The sequence below is a fragment of the Capra hircus genome, chromosome 2, assembly GCF_001704415.2.
Source record: "Capra hircus breed San Clemente chromosome 2, ASM170441v1, whole genome shotgun sequence".
Classification (NCBI taxonomy): domain Eukaryota; kingdom Metazoa; phylum Chordata; class Mammalia; order Artiodactyla; family Bovidae; genus Capra; species Capra hircus.
Window position 1 is genome coordinate 118986854 of NC_030809.1, and position 22727 is coordinate 119009580.

At 38.7% G+C, this 22727-nt stretch overlaps 1 protein-coding gene across 3 annotated transcripts in view; it reads right to left on the bottom strand.

Moving 5' to 3' along the window:
- Window positions 1-22727, bottom strand: part of ZNF385B (zinc finger protein 385B) — a 480906-nt gene that overhangs the window by 112314 nt on the left and 345865 nt on the right. The window contains exon 1 of one of the 3 annotated variants that reach the window (XM_018065272.1): window positions 1733-1921. The exons of the other annotated variants lie outside the window; for them this stretch is intronic. The gene's annotated coding sequence lies outside the window, so the exon portion shown is untranslated. Of the gene's footprint in view, window positions 1-1732; window positions 1922-22727 lie in introns of those variants that run through there. 3 annotated transcript variants of the gene reach the window in all.

The window sequence follows — 22727 nt, forward strand, 5'->3', positions numbered from 1 at the left end:
CCCATCTGTTTATCTTTTCTGCCTCTCACGTCTCTCTTAGCTCTCTAATGTCTCTGAAATTTTCTGTCTCTGTCTCTGCGTGTGTATGTGCCTATCTCTCTCTTTCATATCTGTCTCTCTCTCTCTCACCGCAATACTGCTAGAAAACTAGAAAGAGCTCATAAAATTTGTCAATTGCCTTATTTTGTAGCTGAAGCATATTAATTTCATTTTCAATATTTGCTTCTATAAATCAAAAGATTAATAGCAAGATTTTGCCAATATCAGGATGAATTTGTCCCCATAACAAGACAAAACAATTAAGGCTGTATCTCCAACTATGTCAAAAGCCGTCATGTCAGTTGCAACAACTGAGGATTTTTTTATATGTGCGCACATGATGTTACCTGCCACCCACATGACAGAATGGGGCAAGTTAAGAACTTAAATCTAACACAGAATTTAATGATACATTTTTACAGAAATTCACCATGTGCCTTGGGTTATACAAATACTATAACTTTTCATTGAGAGGGACAAAGTACTTTTAAGTATATTAAGTAGACTTATAAACTGTTACATGGATTAAAGTATCCCATGTTTTCCTGATGAGAAAATGATCCTCAAGGATAAATAATTCCATGACAAAGCAAATATACAAAATGAAGCCAATTGTGGACCCAGAGTTAGAAAAAATTTTCTTCCTAAGTCAGGTACTAACATATTAGTAAAAGGGACACTGAGCAATAGAATCTACTAAGAGTTCCCATAACACAGGGTCTCTAGGACCTTGGAAAGATTAATGCACATTGGTCTTAATCTACTCATTCTTTAGCAAGAGTCTATCGAACCCTCAGTGTTTATCCCCCTAATCTACCAGTGAGGTAGAATAGAAGAAGCTGATGCTCTTTCACTATTTCCCAAACCACTTGAAATCCCACTGGGGACAATGAGATAAAAACACCTTCCTCCCACCAAATTCATGTTTAAAAAATGACGAAATTGAAAGAAAAAGGATTTTTTAGGTGAGGCGGAGTGAAGTGATAATATTAGAATAAAAAAGAGAATTTCACAAATGTCTACTGTATCCATACAAAATACATTTATTCTCATGACAGACAATAGTGCCTCTTGAGGAGTTAAACTTACCTGGTTTCCAGAGAGATTGCTATGCCCAATGGTCTAAATAAGCATGAAGCCATTGAGTTTATACTTAAACGAGATGGAACATTAAAAGTTTGAAATGTGCCTATCATAAAAATCATGTGACAACTGTACAAATCACTCACGTTACTCAATTTTATTACAGGCTACCAGACACTATTCTATCAACCTCAATGTGAATTCTTGAGCATGCACAATCATCTGCTTAAATATACTTCTTGAAGAGAATAGGAAAGAGAGAGAGAAAGGGTTCTAACATACTTATAATATGCATCATATTTTTACCTAGTAAAAATGTGAAACCAACTTCAAAAGAAAAAGCAAGCCTAGTTCATCAGCACAAAGGAAGTGTGGGAAGTCTGTCACATCTTTATTTTACTTATCAAAGTGACCCTGCACAATTTAAATACAACAAGTTAGATAAGCCAGGGTGATGTTGGTTGGAGGAGTAACAAAATTAGCACATTACTCTAATTCGGATACATTTTTCCTTTTCTAAAGTTGGTGTTAACTGTTTTACATTTTTTGGTCATACTTTTCATGAGAAAGTTCCCAAAGGTGGAAAGGCAGATCAGTCAGCAATGCTTACCTTGGTTTTTAAGATTACAATTCACGTTCACTTCTGCACTCGAGCACTGTACGAGGTAGTAGACTGAGAGATAAATAATTCCATCATTTCAACCTGTGCTCCCATGAAATATGGTGCTAGGAAACAGCCAACACACAGTGCGTCTGAACAAATCATACGTCCTGTAATTGCCGCTTAGCTCTAATTACTATTGAGGGTAGTGTTTGCAACTTGATTCCAGGGAGAGGGCAGACTATCTTCTGACGACACTGAACCAAATATATCCTAAAAGACTGACACTTACTTTCTTTCCTGTAATTTTTCTGAGTATCTCCCAGCTACTCAGTAACTACCGCTTTGCTATGGTAAAAATTAAACCAAATAATCTGACACCCACCTATCCTTTCCAACAAAGCAATTTAATTCTCTTAGAATATGTACTTATTGTAACAATTTGGAATTTTTAGTATCAGTCTGACTTGAAAGGACTGTTTTTTATTTTTCTTTTCTAGGTGGGCAACTAAATCTTTATTTTGAAATTGCTTTTTATTTAAAAAAGGTAAGTGTTCTCAAAATATGAACCTTATTTATATTCTGCCAGTCCTGAATAATTTATTTGCATACCATTAGACCTAGAAAATTTGTTTTCTTTTCTGTGGAATTTTAGGTTTAAATTAAATATTCACAATGTATAATTTAAAAAGACTAAAGCAGATAATTTGATGTGGGTGTCATTAATAGGGATATTTATGCATTTCAACTAAAAAATCTAATTTCACTTATATGGGAGAATTATTATAATGAAATTAACAGTTGTGTAGGCTTGGAAATAAAATGATATATTTATTCATATATCTAACTAATTCTATTCTCCCTCTAGTGACCTCTGACCACATGATCAGAAGAATAAGACCTCTGATACGTCCAGGTTACACACTTTGGCTATGACCAAATGGTTGTTTTGCCTCAGCACCCCACTCCAGTACTCTTGTCTGGAAAATCCCATGGACGAAGGAACCTGGTAGGCTGCAGTCCATGGGGTCGCTAAGAGTCGGACACGACTGAGCAACTTCACTTTGGCTTTTCACTTTCATGCATTGGAGAAGGAAATGGCAACCCACTCCAGTGTTCTTGCCTGGAGAATCCCAGGGACGGGGGAGCCTGGTAGGCTGCCGTCTATGGGGTCACACAGAGTCAGACACGACTGAAGCGACTTAGCAGCAGCAGCAGCAAGGTGATGGTCATTGATACTGTTTCGTTAGCTTAGTGAGCATTCGGCTGAATGAAAGAAACTAAAAATGACTGATGTTTGCAAACGTCAGGAAGGATTTTGCACCTTTCATTGTGCAACTTGTAGCACACTTGCCAACCATGGCGAACACTTTAGTAATGATGTACAGAACAAATTACACCTACCCAAATTCAGAGATCTGGTGGATCTGCTTAAGTCAGATTTGCACGGTAACTATCAGGGATAGGTAAACCCAAGGGAATAATTAGACACGGCAACCAAGTTGGTAATTATAAAACCAGCTCTTAGAAATGGCACATATCTCCTGGCCTCAGTTGTTATGAATAACAACAACATAGGACTCTAAATGGAACACAGTATGCTAGCTCTACACTTACTTTCCCCTAAATAATAATTGTGGACTTCTTACTCATATAATACTTAGTTCTTCATGATTAAAATAAAATTATAGTCACTGCTGTGGTTTTCACTTTATTTTTTATTTTATGATATACCTCTCCTAAGAAACCTCTTTACTTGTAGCAATTATGTTGATACTTCATTTAAATTATTTTTCTTTCATGAAGCTAGACAAAGTATTTCAATCTTTTTCTGCCTAGTCTTAAATCATGCCTGACAGTGTATTCAAAAGCAGAGACATCGCTTTGCCAACCAAGGTCCCTATAGCCAAAGCTAGGGTTTTTCCAGTCAGGTATGGATGTGAGAGTTGGACCATGAAGAAGGCTGAGCACTGAAGAACTGATACTTTTGAACTGTGGTGCTGGAGAAGACTCTTGAGAGTCCCTTGGACTGCAAGGAGATCAAACCAGTCAATCCTAGAGGAAATTAACCCTGAATATTCATTGGAAAGACTGATGCTGAAGCTGAAGCTCCAATACTTTGGCCACCTGATGAGAAGAGCTGACTCACTGGAAAAGACTCTGATGCTGGGAAAGATTGAGGGCAGGAGGAGAAGGGGGTGACAGAGGATGAGGTGGTTGGATGGCATTATTGACTCAGTGGACATGAGTTTGAGCAAACTCCAGGAGATAGTGAAGAACAGGGAAGCCTGGCGTGCTACAGTCCATGGGGGTCACAAAGAGTTAGACACGACTGAATGAGTGAACAACAACAAATCATACCTGATTCGTAAGAGTATTTTTCTAGATCTTGCACACTAGTCCACTGTAAGGTTCCCCAAATTCTTTATGTGTACCTCTCAGAGGTCCTTAATTTAGTTCAGTCGTAATACAAAATGTGGTCCCTAGATCAGCAACATCAGTATCATCTGAGAATTTGTAAACAGAGCAAATCCTGACTTCATCCCAGACCTGCAGAGTCACAAACTCTTGGTGTGGGATCTAGCAGTCTGTGTTCTAACTGGCCCTCCAAGTGATCTGGAAGCACTCTGACGTTTTAGATCCACTGATCCATGCAAGTAGGTACCAAAAGCAATAGGAGAAAGAGATAGGGAAAACTATAGGAGAGATTGCTGTTTAGTCACTGAGTAGTGTCCAACTCTTTTGTGACCCCTTGGACTGTGTCTGCCAGGCTCCTCTGTCCATGGAAATTTCCCAGATGAGAATACTTCGAGAGGCTGCCGTTTCCTTCTCCAGGGGATTGCCTCGGCCCAGGGATCAAACACACATCTCATGCTTGGCAGGCGGATTCTTTACCACTGAGCCACCAGGAAAGCCCATGGGAGACATACAGACTTATTTATTAACACAGAGATAGTGTTTCAGTGGTGATCTAAAGGACTGGAAGAGTCTGCATGAATCTGAAGGAGGCACCAAGGATCCCTCATCTGCTAACCCACTGTTTGTGCCCTAGAGTTAATGCAGCCTCAGCGATTCCAAGATCTTAGCTCATCAGTCGCCATTTTTCTTTAGTCATTCCATTCTTAAGAAAAACAAAGACATCCCTCGTTTCTTGTTAGCTGCTTAGTCTACCAACTACTCTCTTTCCCCTTAATTTTTAACTTCTTTTAGAGGAGCCTACACACTTCCATTTTCACTTTTTCTTTCTTGCTTGCTTTCTTTTTTTTTTTTTTACTATTCCTTCACTTCACAAATCCCCATTACCTCCCCAAGATATTTTTCTCCTTTTGTGGTCTTTATTTTACCGCCTGGCACCATGAGTCTTCCAGGTACCACAGATGCTAAAACTTGAGGCTGTATTTGACTTTTTCCTCTTCACTGCTCCTGAATTAAGTAGTTATCTTTATGACCTCTCTCACTTCCTTCCCCTTTTTATACCTATTACTTAATACCTCCATTTAGGTTTTTATAAGCTATTCACTAGTACAATCCTTTAATCATTGTGGTCCCACTGAGTCAACTGAATTCTTAAGAAGGGTAGTTCAAATCAATCATTTTTCTATTCAAATATCTTCCATGACTCAATTCAGTGAGTTATGGGCTTTGAAATCCAATACACCTGTTCAAATCCCTACTCTGCTACTTACCAGCTGGCAACATTAAAGGAATTAATTAACTGGCTAAGCCCCAGTTTTCTCAGCGGCCAAGTAGGAATAAAATAGTAATCATATCTCATGAGGAGACCAGAAGGAACTAATGCATGTAAATTCTTAAAGTGCAAAGAACCCTGAAGGACTTAGTGAATAATAAGCATTACTATCATCACCCATAAAGCCATTGCTGCAGAATACAGTCCCAGCACCTCAGTTCAGCATTCATCGGCATCCGCAAGCTTAACTGAAAACCAATTCCTTACTCACACTTTTAATGTTAAACTGAACTATTCTTTAAGGACAAACACTAAGTCTTAGTTTTCTTTCTATCTCTGGCTCCTCAGGCAGTGTCTTATACCTGGTAATTGCTCCAGAAGTATTCACTGTATGAAACACTGACCTGTTCTTGTACAAACACACTTTCTTAGTTCTGTTGTGTTGTTTATGCTGCCACGCTTCCCCAGATGCCCTTTCTTCACTGTCCCCTTTCAAATTCTCTCCATTTTCAAGTGGCATTTTAAATACTCTCTCTTTCAGGAAGTCTTCCCACTTCCATATAAGGAAATATCTTGCTCTCCTCTGAACCTGCAATACATTTCATCTACACTTTCCTAACGGTATTTAAGACATTCTATTGTACATGCGTCCTCTTCCCCAAGGAGCTATAAGCTCTTCTTGGTTAGAGAGCAGACTTGACTCACAGAAGCACTCAATAAATGTGTTAAATGAATGAATGAGGTGAAAGGAATACCTGCTGCTGCTGCTGCTAAGTCGCTTCAGTTGTGTCCGACTCTGTGCGACCCCATAGATGGCAGCCCATGAGGCTCCCCCGTCCCTGGGATTCTCCAGGCAAGAACACTGGAGTGGGTTGCCATTTCCTTCTCCAATGCATGAAAGTGAAAAGTGAAAGTGAAGTTGCTCAGTCGTGTCCGACTCTTAGCGACCCCATGGACTGCGACCCACCAGGCTCCTCCATCTATGGGATTTTCCAGGCGAGAGTGCTGGAGTGGGGTGCCACTGCCTTCTACATTCTCATTATAAGAACTGTGCTACTGTATACCACCTGATTAAAAGTTTTCTTTCTCACTGATAATTATGATGGTCTCCAAAGAGTAAATGGATTATGAAAATTGCAGAAATAAGAGGATTCCTAATAACTGGGGTGTGTTCCTGACCTTGGGTTTAGTTAGTATTCTAGAATGCAGAAGCATTTTTCATAGAAACAAAGTGATAAATGGTCACTGGATTCCTGGGATAGTCCTCAAAAGGTTGATTAACCCACAGAGGTGTTAGAATATTACACCAGCAATAGAAACTCAATGCCCTCAATATTATAAGGAGTTTTGAAAAACAGTTACTATCCTGTGTTTATGAAAATGCTCATTCTTCCATGCAAAATAGAAAACCATGAATTTTGTTTCATTCTTTTACTCAGAAAGCTGTAACCAAAAGCCAGTTTTCTTGTGTATTCAAATGATTAACCTTCATTGCTAGAATGAATGTGATCTGGTTAGAGATAATTTTTAACTGTCAATTATATACTGTATATTTAGAAAATGGAAGTCCTCTCTATAAATTCGCCTATACGTTTGAATTTTTAGAAATCAGAACGTATTTTCTTTTTTACTTACAGCTCTAAATTTCAGCTCCTTTGTCTTCATTTCACATAATTTAAAATTGACTGTGGCCCCTGATACTCTAGCTTCAGTTCCTTTACCACATCTCCTAACAAATACATAATGACCTGTTAACAAACTTTTAATTACATTCATTAGGGGAGTCAGTTATTTTAAGTTAACTCTTGAGTGAGTAAATAATTCCTTTTTAATGGAAAAATGATTGCTTTTCCAATTGTCTGAATGGCAATTTTGGATTTCCACAAATTTATTTAAAGTAGGCAGCTTATAAACAAGAAGTTGCCTATGAAAAAAGACACATTTTCACTCTTCCTTTTTGCTCCCTCCAGCACTGAGCTAGATGTTCTTGGGGTCCCTGGTCCTTAAGAAGTTGACTGTCTATTTGGAAAGCAAAGATAATGTATCTGAAATAATTAGACTAATGCAAAGACACAAAAAAATTTAGTGTTAATTACAGGCGCTGATAGAGAAGTAGTACAGAAGAGATACAGGGCACGGGTCTTTGTTCTGTTTACAAGGGGATCAAACTGGTCCATCCTAAATGAAGTCAACCCTGAATATTCATTGGAAGGACTGATGCTGAAGGTGAAGTTCCAACATTTTGGTCACCTGATGTGAAGAGCTGACTCATTGGGAAGGACACTGATGCTGGGAAAAACTGAAGGTAAAAGGAGAAGAGGCAGCAGAAGAAGAGATGGTTAGATAGCGTCACCAACTCAATAGACAGGAGTTTGAGCAAACTCCAGGAGACAGTGAAGGTCAGGGAAGACTGGTGTGCTGCAGTCCATGGGATCGCAAAGAGTTGGACAGGACTTAGTGACTGAACAACAATGTATCCTAAGCACCTGGAGCTGATTATGAGCTCAAAAAAACAACTCTGATACAGAAAGGAGAGACAAACAGGGGTTAGAATGGCTGCAGACAGTTTCATTGTGAAGACAGGACATTAGCAAGACCTTAAAATATAGCTGTCTCTTGGTACCTGCTCTGCTTGATACCAAAATCCATGGGTACTCTTTATAAAATGCTGTACTATTCTCATATAACCTGTGTGTACACCCTCCTGTAAACTTTGAATCATCTCTAGATTACTTATAAAATCTAATACAATGTAAATGCTATGTAAATAGTTGACAGCCCACAACAAATTCAAATTCTGCTTTTTGGAACTTTCTGTAATTTGTTTTTTTTTTAAGAATATTTCTGATCAGTGGTTGGTTGAATCCACAGATGTGGAACCCAGGGATATGGAGGGCTGACTGCATTTGATTTCTTGGTTCTTCCTTTTACTCACTAACTTCATCCAAACTATTAACAAGCTTTGTTATTCCTACCTCCAGCATGTACTGCAAATCTTTCTACATGTCACTGCCTCATTCTAGTCCAAGTCATCAACATCTATCTGGACTGCAACTAAGGGCTCTTAACAGATCTTTCTGAGACAACTTAGGTATGCCTGCACTTGGCTCTCTACGCAACAGCCACACAAACATTTAAAACTACAAACTGTGTTACTCTAGTGCATAATGGTTCCTCACTGCACTTTGAATAAAATAAACACCTTACCATGGCCTGTAGTTACTGTACGATTAAGCCCCAATTTATTTCTAAAACCAACCTGTATCACCTCTCTTTACCACCCCCTCCCCCATCTCTAAACTTCCGTTCTCTTTCCCAAACATGGCAAACTCATTCTTATCTCAGGCTTCTGCCTCTTCTGTTCTCTCAGTGTGGAGCCCTCTTCTCCCAACTCAATTATGTCTCAATGCAGCAGACACACAACTGAGGACTTCAGCAAGGCCTTCCCTCTATTACGCTGTTCTATTGACTCCACTCACTTATGTCTCTAAGATTATCTCATCCTATTTGTGTGCTGGTTCAGTGTCTCCTTTCACTAGAATATAGTCTCCATGAGAGCAACAGCTGTATTCTGGGTGCTCTATTCCCAGCTTCTAGAGCAGTGCCAGGCCTGCGGTAGGCATTCAATACATATCTTAAATGAATGAGCGGCTATATTTTTCTAGCCTTTTCAACTATGATCACTCTTTTCAAGAACCAAATGATTTGAAGAACTCCTCACATATTATTACCACATTTTCCCCTTAGTATTCATTGATTATATGCAATACTATCATGAAGTCAGTAACATTTAAATAAAGGCACAGACGTTCTTCAGAGATACAGCAGGTTGAACTCCAGGCTACCACAATAAAGCAAATTTCTCAATAAAGTGAGTCACATGATTTTTTTTGGGTTTCCCAATGCATATACAAGTTATGTTTACACTATATTTAGTCTATTAAGTGTGAAAGTCTTATGTCTGAAGAAGCAAATGTATATACCTTAATTAAAAATACTTTAGTCCTAAAAAATGCAAACCATCACCTGGGCCTTCAGTGAGTCACAGTGGTGACATCGAAGATCACTGATCACAGGTCATCATAATAACTTGTAATAATAATTTAAGAAGATTGACATATTGTGAGAAGTACCAAAATGTGGCACAGAGACACAAAGTAAGCAAATGCTATTGGGCAAATGGCATGGACAGACTTGCTTGACACAGGGCTGCCACAAACCTTCAATTTGTGAAAACAATATTATGTTTGAAGCACAATAAAGCCAAGTGCAATAAAACAAGGTCTGCCCATATTTCATTATCACCGCAGGGCTGACACACATTTGGCAAGAATATGTTGGATATGTGTGAGACATGGCATTTATTTAATCTACCAAATACTTGGTACACATTCCATTTATTGGTACACAAGGATCCTCAGTCCACAAATATTAGGGGACCCACTGATTGATATGGAGACTATGTAAGAGAGATGGATGGTAGCCATCCTAGTTAAAGGGTCTCGCTTAAGGTCACAAAGCAGGTGAGCAGCATAGCTGGGACTCAGACCGTCTGAGTCTGATTCCAGAGTTGGTATTTTAACCACTAAGCTATGTGGCCTCACTGATGTAAAGAGGAGGTACCTTCTTTACACTAGTAGAAAATCTCTTGTACCATACATGCCAAGTCAGAAAAATAACATATTAGATGTCGGCTACTTCTAACTATGCCCATTTCACTCCCAAACATTTTAAAGTATAGTTTTTTTTTTTCTCATTACTGCCAAATAAAGTTCTGAAATGCTTAGCAGCAAGCGATTTCATGAAGCAATTCCATATCATGTGGAAAATCATAAGGAAAATCTAAATAAATAAAATACCAAATCGCACTGTGCTTCTAGTATCACTGCGAGAACAGCATGATTTTCTAGGACATACTGTGAAGTCAGAGGTGATAAGACAGCCTATCTTAAAATGACTTGAAACCAAAAATGGATTTGCCAGTGTACTTTTTACCTTACCGAGAATGTTCTATTTTGACAGGTTAGAAATGAGGATATAGATCTCACCCTGATACATAAAGATTTTAAGTGTACAAATCTCAGTGATTTCTCCACAGTATAGGGTCAGGCTGTTTATGAAGAAAGTTCAACCCCAGGTTACAGAAACAAGGCAGGATTCCAATAAGCCTCAGGTTGTTTTGGCATTCATATAAGGCCTGTCATTTATTCCGCCATCTATGCCCTCTGCTTTAAAGAGATTAATTAGCTCTCTTGTGAAATGTGAATGAATCAAGGAGGAGTTGAGTCTACTCAGCATTGCACATGTTTTGCAACATGGCCCTTATGTAATAAATCTCTTGGAAAGCAGCTCTTCTTTTCCAAATGGGGCCTGTCTTCACTTTTCTCACGTGAGACTTGGCAAGTGGGACATTTTGAGTCTGACAGGCCACTTCTCTGCTCTTGGGCTGACAACTCTTTTACAGGATGTCAGCTGAAACCTTTGCTGGGGCACGTAGGGGATCAGAACTTTTGAGTCACATCCAGTCAAGAGAATGCCCAGCTCTTCACAGGCCCCACCCCTTCTCAATAGCAGCTCAGCACTCCTGCAAGTCAGCCTAGCTCCAATGAGCCAGCACAGAAGCATGGGAGAGGGAAGAATTGGCTGTCAACATGGAGCTGTTTTAGGGAGTTCCCTTCTAACACGTTCACCAAGGAAGACAAATCTCTGCATTTTTGTGATCTTCTCATTCACAAAGATTTAGGAGCTTGGGGAGAGATGTGAAGGAATTTAGGGCCTTATCATGGTGCTGGGCTTCCCTGATAGCTCAGTGGGTCAAGAATCCACGTGCGATGCACTGACACAGGAGACGCAGGTTTGATCTCTGGGTTGGGAAGATCCCCTGGAGGACCGCATAGCAACCCACTCCAGTATTCTTGTCAGGAAAATCCCATGGACAGCGGAGCCTGGCAGGCTACAGTCCATGGAGTTGCAAAGAGTCAGACAAGACTGAAGTGAATGAGCATACACAGTAGCTTTAGAGTCAGACTCCAGTTCAGATTTTGCTTCTGCTACTTACTAGCAATGTGACTTTGGAGAACTGCGTGTTATCTGAACCTCAATTTTCTCATCAGAAATAATACCTATCTTTTTTACATTTGGAAAGGGAAGAACAACATAACACACATAAAATGCTTAGCACAATGTCTGTCATGGAGGATGCCTTTAATAAATGTTAGTCCTCTCTTGCCCTCATCCTGGAAAGTGCCAGGTGTCTTTAGGTCCAATTTCAAAAGTTCTTCCAATGTCCTTAGCACATTCCATTTTGTTCTTATTTTGGCTTTATGCCAGAGATTCTTAAACTAGGATCCATGGATCCCCCTCTCCAAAAATTACATGCAAATATTTGTAACCATGCTCCTTTTTGGGAGAATGGAATCAGAGCTAATCAATTCTCAAAGGCTTCTGTGATTCAAAGAAATTTAAAATATCTGCATATGTTCCTGAAAAGTTACAGGGAAACTCAATGTCTCTTGTAAATCAAATGTGATTTTTAAAGAAGAGCCAGTGAATAAAGGAATGCTACAATGAGTCACAAGTATTTGTTTCACAACTATACACTGAATCCAGGGTTTTGCAGATTTTACAAAAGATTCACATTTTCAATATCAGGTTATTTAAAATAGATTATATCGCGATATTATATGCAGAATAGATAGCATCTGTTAACAATTTACAATGTAGCCTGGAGGTCAAGTTCAGGTTTAATGTAAACTGAAGAAGAAAGAACTCCAAAAAGTCCCTTGTCTTAACTGGACAGAACCTTAGGTATCCTCTGCTCCAAAGACCTCATTTTATGTATGAAGAAATTGACGTTCTGAGAGGTTACATGACTTGCCCAAGGTCATCTCAATAGTTACACACTGTGAGAAATAACAGCTGTAAAAATAATGACAGTGATTATGACGATGATGACAGCACTGTGATCTATTGAGCACTTACTTGATCTAAGCCTTTTAAAGACTTTAACCTTATGTACTTTCACTACAATCCTAGCGGAAGATTTTATTACCTCTACTCAGCAGATGAAGCATTCTGCCCAGGGCTCCACACCAGGAAAGGGACAACACAGGATTCAAACCAACGCACAACTCAGAGCCTTGTTTTAGCTTGAAAGACTACGCTCTTAGGCACTAAACTGCTTCCCAGAATATAACAGAACAGAGTCACGTGGTCTTATATAGACAATTAAAAGGTTACATAGGAAATATATATCTATGACCTTTAAAGTATGTTTATATACTTGAACGGAGTTTTAAGAATACAGGATTAGATAGTCCTTGCCAATGCTACCCCCTCACAGATGTATACAGCAGGAGTGTATATGTACTGGAATAAACCCAGGTCATCTCCTGCTTACATCAGCCTCAGACACAACCTCTCCGGCCAAGCTTCTCCCAAGTCTGTGAGGCAAGGAGACGAGCCCAGGTGGAGCCTACGCTCGCCCACTGCCTCTTCTAGGCCACATGCTGGGCACCTGGGATTCCATATGTCCACGCTCTGGCCTTGTGGAGGCCACCCCAAGAGGTGGCCTCTGGATGGCTGCTTTCAGGACATGGAGATTCATTTTCAGGAAATGCAGATGGAGCTTGGCCATGGAAACTGTGGTGTGAACACTCCAGAGCCACTTCACGCTCCCATGTTCTGGTAAAGAACTTTGGCACGTCGGGAATTCTAAAATAATACCTGGTCTTCTCAGGTTTTTATGCATATACATTTGTGAAGGTAGGAGGACAGAATATACTTCATTTAGCAGCTCAGTGGCTTGATCTTTAACTTTATGATAGACATAGGTGGGCCTCAATCTATATTCTTATCTGAGGCCTCACGAATGGGAGGCCAGGGCAGGCTTGCCTGATCCCCTCCTTGCCGCTGCTGCTCCCTCTCAGCTTTCCTGGTCCTTCTTTCCCCTTTGTGTGATTCCATACCTGCTTTCCTTCCTATTTTCCCTTGCCTGTCTTTACTGGTGATCTGGTATGACCTATGTGAACATCATCTGGTATCCAATTATGGCATGAGAAAGGAGATTCTTCAATGAGGCTCTCATTTATATTTCCTCTGCCAAAGATAATCATTTGTCTAAAACAGCCATCATAAAATTTCCCAGGACAGCTCAGTAAATGACAGTGTGTCTGAATTTCTAAAATTATATTTGACTTGGGGTTGTCTCAAATATTATAGCAAGGATTTAGATTTAGTCAATATTTCAAGGTTTTGCCCTCAAACATTGATGTTAACCCAGTAAGTGTTGATCCTTTATAGACAAAGAAAATGTGACTAATTCATATTCTTTTCTAATATATCTTCTCAGACTTTACACATGCAACTTATAGTATATCTATACCAGAAATTAATACTTATCACTATATTTGAGTTAAAGTCTTTTATCAATCTTCAAGTTTCTATGTGGGCTATAAATACCAGGAGTAAAAATTTTAAGCAATAGCACTCAGATAAAAAATATAATTTTTATTTTTTATTTTTGCAAGGATAAATGTCAAATTGATATGCCAACCTTTGTAAAGGTAGCAGCTACCAGGAAAAATATAAACAAAAACAAACAACCTCTAAAGGATGGGTTCAGTTCTTGAAAAAAAAAAAAAAAGAAAACTTAAAAGTAAATTATATCAGTTTTCTCAGTACTAATGGATATCACTCTTCATTACTCATTAGCTGTATCATATGCTATATAGCTGGGTCCTTTTTAAAAATTCAAAATTTAGGTTTAAAGCCAAATTTAAGAAAGCTAATTTTGAACTTTTTCACAACTGTGCTGTGTGAATATTTGAAGTTACAAAAATAGAACTCAATACTATGTAAGGAAAAAAAGAAATACAAATGAGAAAGCTTTCAAGGGCTCCATCAATATTTTAAATAAGCTTGGAGGAAAACCAAGTTGTGTCAGCAGTACCAAGGTCACCCAGAGCTAATGTCTATATGACTTTGAATAAAATATTTAATTTCTTTATGTTTCAGTTTCTTCAGACAGAAAAGAAACAGTCAAAACAAACTCACCAAATGCCATAGAAAAGAAAGTTTATAATGAAATCTAACATTCACTTGATAAAAAGTATAGCATTGTTATCAGATCCATCTTACCTACTTTTTACTTATATCTGTGTCCTTATAAACCCAAAGGAATGATTTTAAAAATCACTTAATGATCTTTAAGATTGATAACAAAGCCTTTCCCCAGGGTAAATGTGCAAATTTGTTGTTTAGTTGCTCAATCGTGTCTGACTCTTTTGTGACCTCAAGGACTGAGCCCGCCAGGCTCCTCTGTCCGTGGGATTCTCCCTTCAAGCATACTGAAGTGGGTTGCCATTTTCTTCTCCAGGGGATCTTCCTGACCCAGGGATTGAACCTGCCTCTCCTCCACTGGCAGGCAGATTCTTTACCACTGTACCACGAGGGAAGCCCCAAATGCACAAAATACAAATTAATAAAATGAAGGTCCTTTATAGAAATACTACCCTTGCCTAGGTTAAGGGGTTTGACTTTTACATATAAACTGTATTAGGCAGTGGATAGAACACAGCTACACCACAATCTACTCAGGGAAAAAAGCACTGCACCTTTTTGTGGATTAAATATAGACCAAAGCTGATACAAATTGGACACGCAGCATTGTCCTTGCTCAGAATGCGGTACAATAAAAATGAACTTCTCTGTTTATCCTTCTAAAATTGTTAGGAGTTCTCTTAGTGCAAACAACAAAGCAGAAATTTCATAGAAGCAGAATCTAAACTATTTCTATTTGTCTCTGAGCAAGGTATTTATTCATCCTGCACAAGGAGCAGAGTGGACTGAAAAATATCCCTTAGTAAACAATGGTAAAATCTGCTGGATAACCACAAAAATAAGAACCATTGCAACACTCGCATTAGAGTCAAATTAATTATATAGCTGCTTACAGGAAAATACCATTAAAAGCCACAAAACCTATAAACAAAATAGATGGAAGTGATACTAAAAGGAGCTAATATAGAGTTATACTTGCACATAGTGGAAATTTTCTTTTTGAATGGCAGAAATCATTAACACTTATATGGACAGAAACAAAGAACCATCATCTTCTCTTATGGTGCAGAAGAGCTGGGTAAGAACGGAGGATGGGCAGGAAGCAGGTTAAGGAGGCAGGTTGATAAGAGAGACAAACGCGTTTTGCCCAGGAGCTCTTTGCTTTCTTGCTCTCTCCCTCTTTCCTTCTTTAACTTCTCTTTAGCTCTGCCTTCTGGGACATGACTCTCCTGGCCTCCGCTGGTCTCTCGATTCGAGTTGCCCTTTCTCTGAGGCTTCCTCTTCCTCTTCTGATTCTGTGGGTGTGGATGTTTGTGTTCTACCATTGGTTTTCTGCTGGTGGCCCTCTACACCCTCTCACTGGGTCACCCTCGCCTCTCAGGGCACTGCCTCTGCCAATAACTGCTACTCAGAGCCCCACCTCTGCCCAAGCCTCAGCTCTTCAGAGCCAGATATCCACTGGCTATTGCCAACTGGATACCCCTTAACCATGTCTAGAACCAAACTTATTTGGGCTGAGAGATATTACTCTGAAATAGGAGAGGATGAAGTTACTCATCCTAAAGGAATGTGCGAGTGTATGCTCAGTCCAGTCCAACTCTTGACGACCCCATGGACTGCAGCCCACCAAGCTCCTCTGTCCATGGGATTTTCCAGGCAAGAATACTGGAGTGGATTGCCATTTCCTCCTCCAGGGGATCTTCCCGACCCAGGGATTGAACCTGCGTCTCTTATGTCTTCTGCATTCACAGGCAAGTTCTTTAACACTAGTGCCACCTGGGAAGCCCCCTGAAGGAATATCCTGAGATAATAAAAGACCTGTTTAGAAGAGGAAGAGAGCTAGGGCCAAAGAGTAAGAAAAAGAATTAATATTTCTTACAAACCTTCACTGAACAAGAATTATATATTTTAACAATACCTTTAACCATATGAGTTCAAGTTAAACTCAACGTTATTTGAACTTTAAGTTCAAATGAAGGATGGTTCTTTGTTCTGGTGAGTTTGTTTTGCTCCTCATCAAATGTTAAAATCCGATTGAGAAACAGAAGTAGAAATACTGTTCATTTGGAATTTTCCCTGGCCTCCAAGCATTGCTCCTTTTCTATGCAAAGTGGAGAAGTTTTCAAAGGCTACTTGTCTGGGAGTGAGGCTCCAAGGTGGCAGCTGATTCCACCCCCAACTTCAATGGGGTCAGCCCAGGGGAATAATGCCAAACAAACAAACAAAAAAAGAGGACAGAATTAACATATTTCTCTACCAGAATTTCTGTATGAAAAATAAGTAGAAATTAGTTATGTCAAAATACTTCGGTGTCATTAAAATAAAAAAGAAAATTTTAAAGGTGAAGTGTTCATGTTTTCAGATTATGTTTTCCATGTAATGCTAATGTAATGTCCACAGGATATTTAAAAATGTTTAAGTGCTATAATATTGTCATTGAAAACATGTAAGAATTTCATCCTGGGTTCATTTTTAAAGTAAAAGTTGAAACAACTGAATTATGATAGGTTAGCAGAAAAACTTGAACTTGATTCCTCCCCTAGACAACTCCTCTCCTTATATTCTTCAAGTTAAATGATGGCATCTCTATGGTAACACTTGCCTCTTATCTCTCCTTTTCTTCCCACAGCCAGACAACCACCAGCTCCTAGATGTTCAGCCCTCCAATATGAATCCACCAAATTCATCTCTGACTCTAGTTCAGACTCTCACCTCTTCCCATCATTACCAGTCACCTTCATTCCACTTTTATTCTTCTTAGATCCATCTCCAAGGCTGCTGCCAGAACAATATAAACTGAAACACACAACTCTTCTGCTTAAAATCTTTTTACGTTCATGTATTTAACAAATGCTTGCTGAGGACCAGGACCTGTGTGTCAGATCAATGCACAATGTTGGGACTGTGGCATGAACAATACCAACCGGTCTCTATGCCCACAGACCTTTACCTTCGCATGTGATTTACACTAATAGGGCTTAAATGGTCCTCCATAGTGAGACTTCTATCATCTGAGCTTCATTTTGTACCATGCCTGTCTCAAACATTACATCAGCAACACACATCTGTTTCTCATCCTTTGTATCCATCATGCTAAATATTTCTCACCTGTGTGATTGTCTCCCGCTGACCCTTTGCTCTCTTTCTCCACTTTAATCTGCATATTTCTATCCATTTTTGAGAAAGGAAATCCCTCTTTGAACAAGAAAGGCTGGGTGAAGTGTCCTTCCACTGTGTTCCTGTAACACTTCATTCCACATCACCGTACCTACCACATCGTGTTGAACGTGCCTCTATCTATCTGTCCATCCACAATCGTGGTAGGTACACCTAGCTCTGTACAAATATTTATTTAACAACCACCAAACTCAAATATAACAATTTCAGAGAAAATCAGTGGCAAAGAAATGTTAGTAATACATAGAGTTATAATTTGGAGAAGAGAGCAGAAGGTGTTTGGATCTCAGCTCCAATCCCATATCCGTGATGGGTTACAAAATTCTGGCAGTTCAACAAATACAGATTAAATCCCACTGACTGGATCCAGTAATCTCTGCTATACTAGCATGTTTGCCTTTTTGATGAAGGTATTAAGACTTAAGCTTGTGGTAATAAAGACTTGTCCTTTTGCCAGAGAAAAAGAAATTGAGGAAGAACTCTGTTAAAGATAACTTCAAGCATTCTTCATATGGGATATAAGAAGTCCATATGAAAATATATTGGGGCAGTAGAAACTAATCATTACCTATAAATGCACAAATATGACATGAAGAAATCTTATACCATTGGGCTACTAAAATAAAATTAAGACTTTGTTTGAGGCCTTCAGAACATTCCATGAGACAATGAGCAGGCTATTCACTCCCTGTTGGATCAAGGGGATCCTGTTTTTTAAGGTCAGGATTAGTAAGCCAAAGCTCTCTCCTCAAATGAGATTTTAGAATATTTTTTTTTTTTCCATTTAAGCTACTTCTAGTTCTAATTTGGGGAGAAGGCAATGGCACCCCACTCCAGTACTCTTGCCTGGAAAATCCCATGGACGGAGGAGCCTGGTGGGCTGCAGTCCATGGGGTCGCTAAGAGTCGGACACGACTGAGCAACTTCACTTTCACTTTTCACTCTCGTGCATTGGAGAAGGAAATGGCACCCCACTCCAGTGTTCTTGCCTGGAGAACCCCAGGGACGGGGGAGCCTGGTGGGCTGCCATCTATGGGTTCGCACAGAGTCAGACATGACTGAAGCGACTTAGCAGCAGCAGCAGCAGTTCTAATTTGAGTAGATAATATAAAGTTAATTCTATATAAGACACACAATTTCACAGTGAAACACAGAGTTTTTCTAATAATATACCACAAAGTATACATGAATATAGCTCTTTTTTCCATCTGTAAGACCTACAACTATGATTGTCTAATTACACAGAGCTGGTGTCTACTTTAAATAGTCTCTGCCCATGCTATGTCAGTATATTTCTAGTATAAAGTGTGGCAACTAGACCTGTACTCTTTTATAATACTAATCGTGAGGGGTGGGAATCAGGCTAATTTAAGAGTTTATTAAATCCTTATAAGTTGTATAACTTCATATTAGAAAAAAGCCATAACTGATTTTTAACAAATGTTTGGATAATTATATTTCAGTATTTCTCATAAATTACTAAAATGAATAGTATTTCTGTCCACAGTAAGGGAAACAATTAACAAAATAATTGCTTTGTGGTTTGAACTAAGTCTGTCTTTGTGCCAAAAACACCGCCAAAACTTGTGCCGTGAATAAATATGTCAGTGGGCTTGAATTTCTGGCAACTTTCTTGGGATGATATATTCAACATTCATAATGTTTTGCAACTGACATATGTCTATTGTTATCACATTAAGAAACTAGAAAGTTCAAATTTTTTTCCTGCTTCATTATTTAATTACATATTGATAGGTTGTAATTGCTGGCTAAACACCTTAGATATTAATTGCTTAACTAGTGACAGTACTTTGAATATGGTATAAGTTTACGCATGTATAAACATCCATACACACTAATACATTCTTCATTTTATGTTTTTATTTATGTATATTGCAAATTTAAGGACCATAACTTCCATTCACAAGCTCAAAGCCATTTATACATTCACTCAAACATTCTTTAAGCATCTACTATGAACCAGGCTGTGTGTTCATCCTGAGTAAGACATGGTCTCTGCTCTCAAGAAGCTAGTAGGGAAAATACAATGAGCATATGTTACAAGGGCAATGAGTGAGTTACATACATCCTTTCTGGGTACATACCACAGATTAAACCATATCTTAAAACTATGACAATTGAACACAAAAACAAGCTGATGTCATAGGTTTATCTATCTTGCTTTCTCAAATCAAAACCATGGGGGAATGTGTGGCTGTCTGTGTGTGTACAGTCACCCTGAGGTCATCTATGAGGCAAAGAAAGAAAATAATTTTATGCTCTCATCCACCTTACTCATCCATGTATTCATAGTTGCCCTGACCAGAACTGAGACCCATTTAGGAACAACTCAAGCATCAGTATTATTAATTCTCAATCAAGACGATTCAGAACTGACTAACCTCTGTACCCAAGGCGAACCAGTTCTTTTACATTTCAAAGTCATTTATTCTATTCCTGAAGCCTGAAAGTCACACTGGCCCTTCATTGTTTGTTCAGCTGATCACAAATCAGAGGTAATGACATTTACATTGCTAATTGACTTTGCTCCAACTGTTAACTGTGTTAACTCCTGGTTTGTTATAGTTTCTTCTTCTTGAGAAAAGCTTATTTGACCTGCTGCCCATGAAACTTTAACTAGAATTATCTGAATAAGAACATTCCCATACTCATACAACCACAAACATGCATACATATTAAATAGAGAAATGTATGAAATTCTCTAATTACCTATTCTGTATTCCTAGTCCATGAGAAACAGAACTAATGGGCAAAACAAATTAAAATTTGTGTTATTAATTTACCCATATTATATACATTAAATTACTTGAAAAATCGGGACATATTAGAGAAGTATCTTTCAGTCGATATGGTTGACCTAAGTCTATGTGATGATGACCTCTTACCTTAGGCTTGTAGAATCAAGACAAATAGAAAAAAGTGTATATTTCAATGGACGAAATCCTGGATAATGTGGAAAACAGTCACAAATAATCTGACTTTCCTGTACAGCAATTTCAAGCAACTAAATCTTTGCTTCTTGAATGTTTCTCTGATCTCAGTTATTAGACTATATTGACTATTTCTTGTGTGAAATGCAAAATGAGAATTCCAAACTCAGTTTCCTTTATTAATGAGCTCTAAATGACCTGAAACCAAAGTCAGATAACTAAAAACATCCCACTGGTTTGCTTAAAGTATAACTGGTAGAGTTTAAAATATCTGCTAATTGTTAACTGTTTTAATCTGTTGCTTGACCAGTCAAGAATAAGGACCAGTTCAGGTCAGTTGCTCAGTCATGTCCGACTCTTTGTGACCCCATGGACTGCAGCATGCCAGGTTTCCCTGTCCATCACCAGCTCCTGGAGCTTGCTCAAACTCATGTCCATCCAGTCGTCCCCTTACACACAGATATTGAGGTCAGATTCAGATGCTCAAATCTTAATAAAATCCTTATTATGAATTTTAACACTTATAAGTTTGTAAAGTGTTTTGAGATTAGTTAATAGCCTACATAGTTTGAATAACATTTTATTCTAAAGTCTAGTAAAATGTATAAATCTGGTTTGAGTTAAATTCAATGCAACAGGATTTAATATGTGCTTAAAAATAATAATCAACAATTTGGAACAATTTTCTATGCAGCAGGTGCTATGCTAAGTGATTTATGGGCATTACATAATTTAATTTTCATTAGAACCCTATGAGATGGACTCTCATTTCCATGTCACAGAGAAGACTGAGGTATTTTAGTGAGTTAAGTAACTTGCCAACTTACAGTTATTAAGTGACAAATCTTGGATTGAAACCAAATCTAAGTGATTCTAGAGCCAAATTCAAACTTTTATTTGGCCTACTGTGGACTATAAATGAGAAGGCCTGGAATAAAGTCTCAGTGTCAATTAATTATTAGCTCTGAGACCTTAGGAAAATCACTGAACTTCCCCAAACTTCTATTTTCTAGTATATAAGATAGAGTCAATAAAATGTTCCAAGCATTCTCACAGAGTTACTATGACAATTCAAGAACTAATGTAAGCAAGAAATTTGTGCCTTGTAGAGTGCTTTGTAAATATTTTATTACATTGCAATATCTTAGCATTTTATAACTCCTAAAACATTTTGTGGTGCCAAAAAATTTCGTAAAGATGCAGTCCCACATCTTTAAGTATAAATTATTCTTGAAAGTTTAAAAGTGAACCCATGCTAAAACTTTCTTATAATCACATATCTAGTAAGTGGTGAGGCCAGGATTTTAATTAAGTGCCTTACCCATTAGATATTTTTTATAGTAATAGAGATAAAATGACTAATCTATAGAAAATTAGTACTGTGCCACTTTCTAATACCTGATCTGTTAATCTCATAGGATTATAAAAAGGCTTCAGTTTCCTTGAATTAGAATCCATGGCACAAACCTCTATTTTTCTGATAAAGAACCTGACAGTTACCAATTCCTGGTTATCTCATTAGAGAGAGAGACTTAAGGAAGCCCCTGGAACAATCTTTATTCTGCTATAGGAAATTTTAGGTAGATTACCTAGGATGACACAAGACAAGTATTTGAAAAAACATTCACCCTTTGTATGTGTCATGATAAATAAAAGAGAGGTCAGTGTTATGGACTGATACTTGTATTCTCCCAAAATTCATATGTTGAAGCCTTAATTCTCAACGTGACTATAGTTGGAGACAGGGCCTATGGAGAGGTGATAGTTAAATGAGGGCATAAAGGTGGGGCCATAATACGATGGGGCTGATGCCCTTACGTGTGCTGTGCTAGGTTGCTTCAACTGTGTCCAACTCTTTGTGACCCCATGGACTGTAGCCTAACAGGCTCCTCTGTCCATGGGGATTCTCCAGGCAAGAATATTGGATGGGTTGCCACGCCCTCCTCCAGGGAGGGAGGGTTGCCACGCCCTCCTCCAGGGAGGGAGGGTTGCCACGCCCTCCTCCAGGGAGGGAGGGTTGCCACGCCCTCCTCCAGGGAGGGAGGGTTGCCACGCCCTCCTCCCAAGCAGGGATTGAACCCAAGTGTCTCTGTGTCCCCCGCACTGGCAGGCAGGTTCTTTCCCACCA